The sequence below is a fragment of the Phyllostomus hastatus genome, unplaced genomic scaffold (assembly GCF_019186645.2).
Source record: "Phyllostomus hastatus isolate PE091 unplaced genomic scaffold, TTU_PhHast_1.1 phas_contig_37, whole genome shotgun sequence".
Taxonomy (NCBI): Eukaryota; Metazoa; Chordata; class Mammalia; order Chiroptera; family Phyllostomidae; genus Phyllostomus; species Phyllostomus hastatus.
This window is the reverse complement of record NW_025333867.1, coordinates 9598543-9611369: the sequence shown is the minus strand read 5'-3', so window position 1 is coordinate 9611369 and position 12827 is coordinate 9598543. Positions and strand designations below refer to the sequence as shown.

At 37.4% G+C, this 12827-nt stretch overlaps 1 protein-coding gene across 1 annotated transcript in view; it reads right to left on the bottom strand.

The window, feature by feature from the left end:
- Positions 1 to 12827, bottom strand: part of GMDS (GDP-mannose 4,6-dehydratase) — a 702352-nt gene that overhangs the window by 596426 nt on the left and 93099 nt on the right. The gene's annotated exons all lie outside the window — the stretch shown is intronic.

Sequence of the window (12827 nt, the reverse complement as noted above, 5' to 3'; positions counted from 1 at the left end):
TGTTTTTTCTACATTCTCCTCCTCTTTCCTTCCTCCCTCAGAAAAACACAGGTGTCAGCTAATTCTTTCCATTTCCCCTTTTCAGGCTGAGGCTCTGCAAACTGTAGGGAGGGAAGAGTATGAAGATTGCTATTTATCATGACAGTACATAAAACCAAAACTATCTTCATAACTGACAGCTTCACTTGTACCATTTTAAGGCCTAAGTTTCATTAGTAGAAGAAACTGGGAGGGAAGCAAAGGGTCATTTCACTGATAACAAAACATGAACCTCAGAATGTGGAGCCAGAAAATTTACATAATTTGAATGTCTTACCTGCCATCTTTTAGCCAACAGAATTACAAATAAATGTGAAGTAATTAGCACATTGTATTTGCATATTGTTCAGAGAGAGGATACTCTGTAGAAAAAGCCCTACTATGCTAATTTCATGAACTACAAATTTAGATTTCTATTATGCTTTCTCTTTACTTTCCTGTACTTTCTGAACTTGAATGAATCAGTTGCATTCTTCAGACACTAACCAGAGCACATCAACTGCTTATTTTAAAAGAAATACTCAAAAACGGGGCAATATAAATGCCAAATAAGGACTCTTTCTAAATATATATTTAATACAACCACTGTAGGCAAGATCAAAATGAAAGAACCTCTAGTTCTGACTATTTAGAAGAAAAAAGTTCACTCTCAATTTTCATGAATTTATAAATCTTCAGTCAATAAATTAATAAAAATAATAATTGATATTTTAATTTATTAGATATACTGACAAGACACAATGTAGAAGATAGGGACTACAGGATGAGAATACTGAAAGTTTTAAGTCACAAATAGAGATTTGAAAAAGATACTGGGATTCTGAGAGAATCTGTAGGTTTCATTGTAGACATCAAAATCAACTCTCCAGGGGAAAAAAAGACAAAATTCATTCTCATTCTTAACATCTGGGCTAACTTCAAACATAGGCGGTGCTACATTTATTAGACATAAATCAAGGACAAGTTAAGAACTGGAAGGCACTTTGAGAAACTGAAGAATGAAACTAAAGTTAACATTACTATAAAAATAGTTCACCAAAAGCCCAGTTTAAACACACACACACACAATTATATATAAAACAGCTTAAAATCATCACAAGAAATAGCCCACTCAAACATAGTACATGCAACCAAGCAACTGAAAAAAAAAAAAAAGTTTAAAAAGTCTTCTGGGAAAACAGAAGCACCAAGAAACTAATGATCACAACTACAACTCAATGAGGCCACTGAGAGTAGCTTACTTTTCCCTTTACTTTCATAAAACAGTTGTCAGGACCTGTTATTTTTTAACTCACACCCCCTCCAGCCAAACACCATACTCAAATACAGACTCAGAGAAAGCTCAGTCATGTATTCACTTGGCAACACTCAACTCCCAATTACTGCCTGGAGAGTCCTGGGCTAGTTTAGAATGTGCTGTCTATTGGTACAATAGAAAAGGGGATCCTATTTTCTCAATGTAATTGTAAGAAAATCTTGTTACTTCTGGATTGTTACTGTATATTCTAAGCTAAGTAAAAAAGCATAGTTACATTAAAGATTCACCCATTTGTATGGTTACCTTTTTTGGAGGACTTAAAACTCTAAAGATCAATACATATCAGACTGACAAAAGTTATTACTATTAAATATTGGTCAAAAAGAAAAGATCAAAAGTTACAACTACACACTGGTGAGGGAATTCAGGAACTCATGAACCTGATTCAGGAGTCCGTATTTTTAATCTGAGGAGTAAAGTATATGATAATGTCACACAAGTTTCAGGGTCTCATGAGCTTAATAAAATGGAATAATGAGGCCTTACACACATTGAAAATATAACAACCAAAGAAGAAAAGGGGAAGAAGAAAGAATTTAAGTAATTTATTCAACATGAATTTGTTCAGCATGGCTGCTGGGTATATTGAGGTGATCATTTCATAAGTGTTATAAATGTCTAATCACTGGGCTATTCACCTGAAACTAAGATAACATTGTATATCAACTGGAAACTGAAAAATAAAAAATTCTTTAGAAAGACAATAGGATAAAGTAAAAAGGAAGGTGAATAAAATAAGGGGAAACTAAAATTGCAAGAGAAAAGTTTAAAGTCCCACTGTGAGTAGTGAAGGCAAAAACTGACATAATAAAGAACAGAAAAATAATTCAAATGGCAGACAAATTTGAGAGGCTTTCTCAGATTGTAGAATTAAAAATAGATATCTTTCAAACACTGTATAAAACACAAGAAGACAATATACTTAACGAAAAACAAACTTCCTACCCCCTATACCAGGCAAAAATACATTGAAAATAAAAAATTAATGGGCAGAAAAATCTCCAAACTTATCTGTTATAATGAGCATTATAAGTGAATTTAACTCCTCTCTATTAAAGATAAAAATCTCTCCAATTAAGGGGGGGAAAATAAGATACCACCTCTCAAAATAACCAGATTGGTTATATATCAACTAGATTTTTTAAAGATTTTATTTATTTATTTTTAGAGAGGGAAGGGAGGGAGAAAGAGAGAGAAAGAGAAACATCAATGTGCAGTTGCTGGGGGCCATGGCCTGCAACCCAGGCATGTGCCCTGACTGTGAATCGAACCTGCGATGCTTTGATTTGCAGCCTGTGCTCAAGCCACTGAGCTAGGCCAGCCAGGGCTCAACCAGATTTTTAAAAAGAAGAGAAGAAGAAGGAGGAGGAGAAGGAGAAGAAGGAGGAAGAGGAGGGGTAGCAATATTAATATAAGATAAAGTAAATTTTAAGATGAAAGCTTTGTAGTGGAATAATTAATTAAGATGTAATGGTTATAAACTTCTGTGTTATATATAACTGCATTGAAATAAAAAGAACTGAAATAATAATAAGCAAAATTTATTAGAAGTGCTTGAAAAATTAGTCCTACAAAATCTAACAGCATTATAAGGGCATACACCTCTCAGTATTCCATAGGAAAAAAAAATTACAAAGTATGGAGGATTGAAATTACATAGTTGATAGAGTTAATGGACTTGTATCAGATTTTGTAATTTATATATAAAAAGTAAATTTTCAGCCCTGGCTGGCGTAGCTCAGTGGATTGAGCGCGGGCTGGGAACCAAAGTGTCCCAGGTTCGATTCCCAGCCAGGGTACATTCCTGGGTTGCGGGCCATAACCCCCAGCAACCGCACATTGATGTTTCTCTCTCTCTCTCTCTCTTTCTCTCTCCCTCTCCCTCTCTCTCTCTCTCTCTCTCTCTCTCTCTCTCTCTCTCTCTCTCTCCCCCTCCCTCCCTTCTCTCTCTAAAAATAAATAAATAAAATATTTTAAAAAAAAGCAAATTTTCCTTTTAAACATCAATGGAACATTTACAAAAGCTGATAGTAAATCAGGACACAAAGAAAACATTAGAAAGTTCCTAACAAGGAACTAATTTTAAACAATAAAAAATTAAGACATTTTAAAATACTACATTGGATAACTCATGGGACAAAAAAAGAAATCTTGCAATTATAGGCTGTTTTTAAAATAAAAAGACTATGACTTATCAACACTTAGGAAACAATCAAATATACTCTAAAGAAAATGTATAACATTAAAGTCCTTCAGTATTAAACAAAAAACATCTTCATGTCCACTTATTGATAACTATAGTTTCTTTAAAAGAGGGGGAGGGGTGGGAATCTTCATTCACAATAAGAAATTAAAGAGTTAAGGCATAAGTGCATAGTGTAAGGGAACACTTCAGAATGAACCAGTTTTAAGCCACCTGCACCCAGCTGATGGACTAATTAAAATTAACTAATACCAGATGATTCCATGTTTTTACAAGGAGGTAAACAGGGTAGAAAAGCATCAGATCCACTACTCTACAGACAGTCACAAGCTTAGAAGGATTCAAAAAGTAGAGACTTAGGACATTAAAGAAAGTGTAATATGCAAGTACCCATTTCTCTTAATGTTAAGTACTTTAATTCAAACTGGTCATACATTGAAGCTATACAGGCAGGTAGTACAAAGAGAAAGTTCTGTTTTACATCAGTTACGTATGGAAAAAGAACTGACAGGATTGCCTATAAAGGTTGTATTTGCTAGTAACTCTTATAATCAAAAATAAAGGAAAATATCTAGGTTTGTGAACTATTGCAGTAGCAGTTTGCATAAGGAAAATAAACCCTGTATTCTGAGATTATTAAATAGATGGTTTCCACATGCACTGAGTATTCAGCTAACATTTCACTAGATTAGTTCAAGCACTTGAGGGTGTCAGGAACTGGGTAATATATCCTCTCACTCTAAGGACCATTACCTAAGAGCAAACTGGGTTCCGTAACAGGCCATATAACTAGGAAAGGTGCAAGTCAGGATTCCAATCCCAGATCTCAATACAATATAATTATGAAGTATAGACAAAGTAAAGACTTCTGGCTAACAGTTAACTAGTCATAGGAACTTGGACTCTTACTCATTCAATAAATATTAAGCATCTTCTCTGTGCAAGGTTCTCGGCTCAGACGCTAGAGGTTCAGAGATCTCAGATCTCAAAAATGAACACAATTATGAACTATCTACCTCAAAAAGTTTGGGGGATTAAATGAGTAAATGCTTACAAATATACTTTTAAAAAAGAATAAATCATTTTCTCGAATACCATTCTTTCCCACTAGGGTATCTTCAGGTCTTAACACAGAAAAATTTAGAACTCCATGTGCAAACACACCCATTTCATTAAAAAAAAAATACTACACCTGCAGAATACTTCACAGTTTTTCAGGATAAAGAAGATTCTTCCGTGTTAGGGTATGGCTGTCCTAATTTTTTTATTTTACTTTTTGATTTTACAATCTTAAATATTGTTCAGATAGACGAAGAGTGATGTAATAAATGGGAGTAGACTGAAAGGTGCTTAGTTTTTAAAGGCTCAATGACATATGCAAAATATAGGAAACAACAAAAGACTTGTCTCTGGGGAGGGCAGAAGCCTCAAAGGCTTGGGGTCCAAGACTACAGCAATGATGACAATAGGACCCGTGGGCAGGCTAGAAAGTCCTTCCTTGTGAAAAGATTCTCTCTGTTCAACCAAACCACACCACAGAACTAATTCCTTACCCAGATCGCCTACAGGCTAGCAAAGTGACACATGACACAATGCAACCATCTCAAAGACCTCCCCAAGGATTCCGTGGTGGCTAGATTTGGGAACCTAAGAAATAACTGCATTTTTGCTTCTTGAAAAAGATGTTTTAGTTATTAACAGAAGTTAATTTGAAAAAACATTAACTCAAAAAAAGAACAGCACATCTTAAGCAATATAAAAACAGCAAGTTTAAGGCAACTAAAATATTATTGGCCTTTAAAATAGCCCAGCAAATTTAAGCAGTTTACGAATAGCAAAAACATGGCTCCTGGGCTTGGCAGAATTAAATCCAGGTCTTGTTGAACTTGGAGGAAATTCTTTGCCAGGGAGATGTGCTACTTGAGGCAGGTGAGTTTCCATGTAAAGAATGCTAAGCAAAATAGGCATCAGACCCCCTACTCTGTAATATTCCTGAGGGCGCTGATGAAGCTAGAAAAAAAGAAAGCAGCATTCCACACTTCAACTCTGTGAAGAACCAGACACAGAGGCTGCATCATCTCACTCAGTGAATTGCCCCACTCAAATTTGACTTTGCTATCACATTCACACTGCAAGTAACCAAGCCTGGAGGTACAGAACTCCTGAGAAGTGAACCTACTTTTTATTTTAACGCACACACAAAATAAGGTACACTGCCCCTCTAAAACTGGAATAAATAAAATACCCAATAACAATCTCTATTAAAAGTAATAGTAATAATTATTTTATAGCTAACACTTAAATAGGCTCAAAATATGTTCTAAGCACTTCACACTTATTAACTCACAAGTCCACAAAAATAACCCTACAAGGTTTGTAGTACCATTACCTCCATCTGTTATACTACTGTTTTTACCCTCATTCTACAGATGAGGAAACAGAGGCAACAGTAATATTCCCGTGAAGCCGCCTAATACATTACCGTAGCATACAAAAGTGCCTTGGAGCAAATATTCTTTATTTGTCTTCAAGCAGCTGAAGGCAACAGATATGGCTCCAAGCAAAATGCAACTTTAGCAACCTTTGATCCTGACAGACCTCCCTATCACCGAGAAGGCTGCCTACATCACCACCCCAATCAGCCCAGGATGAAAGTTTATTTCTGCTGATTAACAAAAAAGTATCAAAACATAATAAATTCTGATTCACTATATTTGGTGTTAGCAGTTTTCCTAAACATGTTACCCAAATATTTTGTTTTAAATTTTTATTTCACTATTAAAAGAAATTTAAGCATTAGAAAACCATAATAAGGCAGTTCAACAATGGTTAAAAACACAGATTTTGAAGTCAGAGGTTTGGGTTTTACTGGCTGTGGGACTTCAACCAAGTCATTCCACTTTTCTGCACTTCGTCTATGATGTGGGTACACATGTCTTCAAGAAGTGGGGCAAATATTAAAGCATAAATTTCCGAATACAATGTCTGATAAAACAACTTTGTAGGAAGTCGGTGTGGGTGAGGGGTTGGGAGTGGGTTAGGGAAGAGTCCAGGTTCCTCGGAAGCAGAACATTCACAGAAACCATATAATGACTTACCTTAGGACCAGGTGTAGAGTCAACCCTAATCTGCCTGGTTTAGGGTGAGGAGAGAGGACTATGTGAGTGCCAATGGAAGTAGAAGAGGTGGGAGAAAATAACCTTAAGGCGAGATCCTTCTTCTCCCACCCTTCCTTCTCAAATGCCCACCCCAGGGAGTTAAAGTGGGAGTTGGCCTAGAAACAAATGCTGAAGCCCCTTCCCCAAGACTAGTAATTCCCAGTAGTAGGGCTGCCTGCAGCTCTGAACATGGGCCACAGTGCAGGGCTCAGAAGCAAGGGCCAGGCATGTGGGAGGTCAGATGCAGAGGGCACATCTTGAGAAGGTGTGGCCATCAGGCAAGCAGAGGAATAGGAAAGCAACCTAAGCAGAGAGGAGAGTCAAAGAAAGCAATTTAATTTTTGAAGATGGACAAGCTCACAAAGTTTGTAGGTAAGTGGGGAATAGAGCAACAGGAAAGGATACAAAAGAAATGGAGTGGAACCCAGAGAGAGAACAACAGTCTGAGGTAAAAAGAACGCAGCTGGGAGGTCCAGCCTTGGCAAGAAATAGGCATATTTTCATCCTCAGGGACCAGAGAAGGACCTTCAAACCACAGTGAGATTTTAAAGGGATAAGGTATGATTCACCTAAGGGCAGGCGTGATCTCGATAAAGCAGGAAAAAGCTGTTTTGCTAAAAGGGATGGGTGAGTAGTAAAACCTGAAGAAATCAGGGAAGTAGAATAGGTTTCGATCTTAAGCTATGAAGCTAAAACATTTGGACAATGATATAGGTAAAAGCACAGCTGGCACTGTAAGTTGGGATTTAACAGAATTTTCCCGTAACTGCCCTTTCCAATGTCTGAACATGCATATGCCCTGGCTTCCTCCACTAACAATGACGTTCTGACACCAAAACATACCCCAGGACACAGATTCATTATTAAAACACATCTATACCATGAGATGCCATTATCAGAACAAAATCATTCTTTCATTGAATAATTACTTTGTACAAGAGACAATTTTACTTTCTGTGGACCACAATGAATAAAAATGCTAACTGCCTTCAAGAACACTCCCATGTAGAACAAAGATGAAAAATAAAAGCAAACCACTATAGTATACATAGGAGGTTATCATAAAGGCGTAAAATATGACACAAATATTATGGAACAATTCCAACCTTTTTATTAAATTTTTAATTAACATCCCAAGTAAATAAAATCCATTAAATTCTCACTTAAAAACAGAAATAAAATTTAAGGTGACACACCTGCCTACTCATATGTAAAGATGAGAAAGATACAATATAATAGCGGCATAACTTCTTGACAAAGGCAAAGCATGAAACTCAGATTAACTGCAGGTATATTAAGCAATCCCTCTCAGTCGATGGTCTGAATGACAGCAGCTGGGGCACAACAGGACTGTTCCGAGGTGCAGGACTGAATTATTGAAAGTCAAAGAACTGTCAAAACTGGCCACCAGTGTAGGCAAAGATACCAGAGGTTGCGCAAACCCAGGCACATTTCAAAATATGAAAGGACCTCTCTCAATAAAAGAAAGAATAAATAAATTTATTTATTCTCAGGAAATAAAAAGAACAATAACATCAGGATCTGACCTTCCAGAGCCCAGACCACATAAAACCCACCTCCACCATTCTGGAGAGACTCCCATGCTTCGAGGAAAAGTCTACACCAGAGCTAATCCATTTTCTCAGTTGCCCTCCTGAACTAGACAAGGGGCTAGTCCCAAATTTGATCATTAAATTTATGATATTATCACTTGATTTTAGTAAGGAAAAAAAGGTATTAGCAAACAAAAATGGTTAAGAAAATAAAGTTCAGGACTTAATATGAAAGTTGAATTCTTCCCTTTTGTTCTCACTGCCTTAAGAAAGTGACAACTGTGGTGATAAAGCTATGTGACTGCTCACATATCTATATTTCATTGCTTATGTGCCTCTGTAGAGTGAGTTGAGACATAAACACATGCCAATTAAATAAATACAGAGCAGGATGCCACTTTAGAATAAATAAATCCTCCCATTAATTCCAAAGAACTTTTCTGGAAGTTTCCAAAATATTTGATAACCAAAAATGATTTATTTCTCCAATGTTTTTAAACCATTAAAACCAGCTGGGCATTCCAAGAAGCCCACTACATTAGGTATTTCCTCTCCAAGTCATTTGTAACAATAGTACATAAGACAGACCTATGAAATTCCCCTTTCAAAGGGATTAATTAAAAAGATGCATATAGGGCTCTGGCTGGCATAGCTCAGTGGATTGAGCGTGAGCTGCGAACTGAAGTGTCGCAGGTTCGATTCCCAGCCAGGGTACATTCCTGGGTTGCAGGCCATAACCCCCAGCAACCACACATTGATGTTTCTCTCTCTATCTCCCTCCCTTCTCTCTCTAAAAATAAATAAATAAAAACTTTTTAAAAATGGTTTTAAAAAAGATACATATAAACAAGGAAGATAATTAACACTTCTCAATTCTTAATTCCCATCCACCCCTCTCTTCAAAAAGTATCTTTCCATTCAATAAGTAGCATTTCTACTCATCCAAATGATACTTAAAATTCATCCTTGACTCCCCCTTTCCTTTCATTCCCCAAATTCAATCCATCAGCACATCCTATCAGTTCAACTTCAAAGTACAGATTGGTCTACTTTTTTCCATCTCCCCTATCCATACCCCTATCCAATCCACCATCATTTCTTGCCTGGGCTACTGTACCAGTCTCCTACTGGTACATTCCCTTCTACTCTTAATCCTTCAATTCAGGTTGTGAAAGTGACCTCTTTAAACTTCCCTGACAAAAAAAAAGTCAATAATTAGTACTTAGAACAAAACTCAATCTTGTCATCAAGTTCAATATGCCAAAAGGATCTGGCCCTTGCCTACTACCCAACCACATCTCTCATCACTCCCTTACTCATTATTCATTATGCTCCTGGCTTCTTCCTGGTCCTAGAAGCTAACTAGACCTGTTGCCACTTCAAGGTCTTTGCAGTTATTCCAGTCTGTTCTACCTAGAAAGACCTTCTCCAATACCTTTAGGTTTCAAAACAAATATCATCTTCACAGAGGACCTCCCTAACCTAAACCTACATGCTGGCACCATCCTGCTACTTTCTAGTGAAGTGCTTCTCAAACGATCTTTGATGAATGGAGCATTTAAAAACAATTGCCAATCTATCAATGAACTATTCTTTGGTAAAATTCAGTTAAAACCATTTTCTTTAAAACTGGATTTTTAAAAAGCTACAAAACATAAGCTTGAAATTTGAATTATAGCATCAATGGTCAAAAATGTTCTCTATCAAAAGTACTTCCAGCTAAGATAGAGGCATAGGTAGACACACTCTGTCTCCTCTCACAACCAAAAGGACAACAACAAAATTAAAAACAAAAAAGGACCAGAATTGCCAGAAAATTGAAGTGTATGGAAGTCCGACAACCAAGGAGTTAAAGAAGAATCATTCATCTGGACCAGTAACAGGGACAGAGACAGGCAGCCAGGGCAGAGAGGACTCGCAGCAAGGTAGCAGTTGATGGACTGGGTGGTCCCACATTTGCGTGCAGTAACTGGAAGGAAGAAATGGGGAGCAAAACAGATTGTACAACCCAGGTTTCCAGCATTGGGAAATAAAGCCTCAAAACCTCTGGCTGTACACATCTATGGGGGTTGCAGTGGCGGGAGAAACTCTCAGCCTCACAGGAGAGTTCATTAAAGAGACCCAAAAGGTCCTAGAATGTATATAAACCCTCCCACCCAGTAATCAGCCCAATTTAGCCCAATTTGCTTATGGGTAGTAGGGGAAGCTACTGAAAGCTGGCCAACATCCCAGCAAGTGGTGTTATTCCCTCTTGGACCCCTCTCCCCAATATACAGCACCACAACATGACATGGGTTGCCCCACCCTAGTGCATACCTAAGGCTCCCCTACTTACAAGCCACATGGAAACAAAGAAATATGGCCCAAATGAAAGAACAGATCAAAGCTCAAAAAATAGAACTAAGTGATGAAGAGAAAGCTAACCCCATCAGATGCAAAGTTCAAAACACTGATAATCAGGATGCTCACAGAAATGGTTCAGTATGGTAACAAAATGGAGGAAAAAATGAAGGCTATGCAAAGTGAAATAAAGAAAAATATAGGGGAACCAACAGTGAAGGGAAGGAATGTGGGACTCACACCAATGGTGTGGACCAGAAGGAAGAAATATACATTCAACAAGAACAGAATGAAGAAACAAGAATTCACAAAAATGAGGAGAGGCTTAGGAACCTCCAACATTTCAACATCTGAATCAGAGGGGTGCCAGGAGGAGAAGGGAGAGAGCAAGAATTGGAAAACTTATTTGAACAAATAATGAAGGAGAACTTCCCCAATCTTGCAAAGGATAGACTTCCAGGAAGTCCAGGAAGCTCAGAGAGTCCCAAACAAGTTGGACCCAAGGAAGCACACACCAAAGCACATCATAATTACATTACCCAAGATTAAAGAGAAAAGGATCTTAAAAGAAGCAAGAGCAAAGGAAACAGTTACTTACAAAGGAGTTCTCATAAGACCATCAGCTGATTTCTCAAAAGAAACCTTGCAGGCAAGAAGGGGCTGGAAAGAACTATCCCAAGTCATGAAAGGCAAGGACCTATATCTAAGATTACTCTATCCAGCAAAACTATCACTTTCAATGGCAGGGCAGATAAAGTGCCTCACAGATAAGGTCAAGTTAAAGGAGTTCATCATCACCAAGCCCTTACTGTATCAAATGTTAAAGGGACTTATCTAAGAAAAAGAAGAAGATCAAAACCATGAACAGTAAAATGACAACAAAGTCACAACTATCAACAACTGAACCTAAAAAAAAAAATCTAAACTAATAACTAGAACAGAAATAGAGATCACATGAGGGTTATCAGTGGTGAGGGGGAGGGGGAAGAATGGGGGAAAAGGTACAGAGAATAAGAAGCATAAATGGTAGGTACAAAATAGACAGGGGGAGGTTAAGAATAGTACAGGAAATGGAGAAGGCAAAGAACTTATATGTATGACCTGTGGACATGAAGTAAGGGGGGAATGCTGGTGGGAGGGTGCAGTGCAGGGCATACGGGGATAAAGGGCAGAAAAAAATGGGACCACTGTAATAGCATAATCAATAAAATTTATTTTTTAATGTTCTCCATCATGTTACTCTAAGAGTCTCTCATTTTCTGTGCTTACTTGTCCCATTGCAAACTGGCACAACTATCAGCAGGTCAGTCTTTGACACTGTTCCAGCATGCCACCATTAAGTGCTTTCCCTTTCACAGTACTTAGCACACTCTAGAATCATCCATTTATGTGTCTGTCTGTACCAGACACTGTTCAGGGCATTGGAGTTGCAACAGTGTGTGAAAGAAACAAGATCCCTGCTCTCACAGACTTGCCTTTCTATGGGGGTGCTCTAGGAGGGTGGGTGATTGGACAATACCAATTTTAACTCCGGTCTAAGACAAGACATTTCCTTGGGTTCTGAAAAATGTTCAGCACTTACCTAGTCAGTGAAGTTCATATGCATCATCATTTGTTCCTGAAAATACTGTACTTTATAATTGTATATATTCATGTTATGCAATGATCAAATATTTTTATCAAACTATTTACTTTCAAATATATAGCCATTGAAATATCAACTTTGAGGATCCAACAAGGTAGAAGAATTAAACTACATCTTCAACCAACAATATTTTAACAGCCTTTTTACTCATTTCCACAATGAAACTACCAACATTTGTATTAAATTTCTCCTGCTACCATTATTCTATCCTACAGGCATACCATCTACTTCCCAGATCAATAGTAATGACACTCCAAATTTCTTCCATTTTGAAACAAGTGTGGCCATGATAACACTATACCTATTAAATACACACCTCAATTTCCTTAGGCCTTATCAGCTTGTAATTTAAAATGAAGTTCCACTCAAAGTACACTAGCCCACATCTATGTAACCAGCAGATCTATACCCAGAAACTCTTCTGGGTATAGATCTGCTGCAAGAGTATATCACATATACTCACACTCTTGCCACTCCTGTTCAAACAACTCACCATCTCCCCCAAAACTCTTCCATATTGTTCTTATTCCCAATGTATACTTTTTTTTTTACAAACTTGATTCCTTTAGGT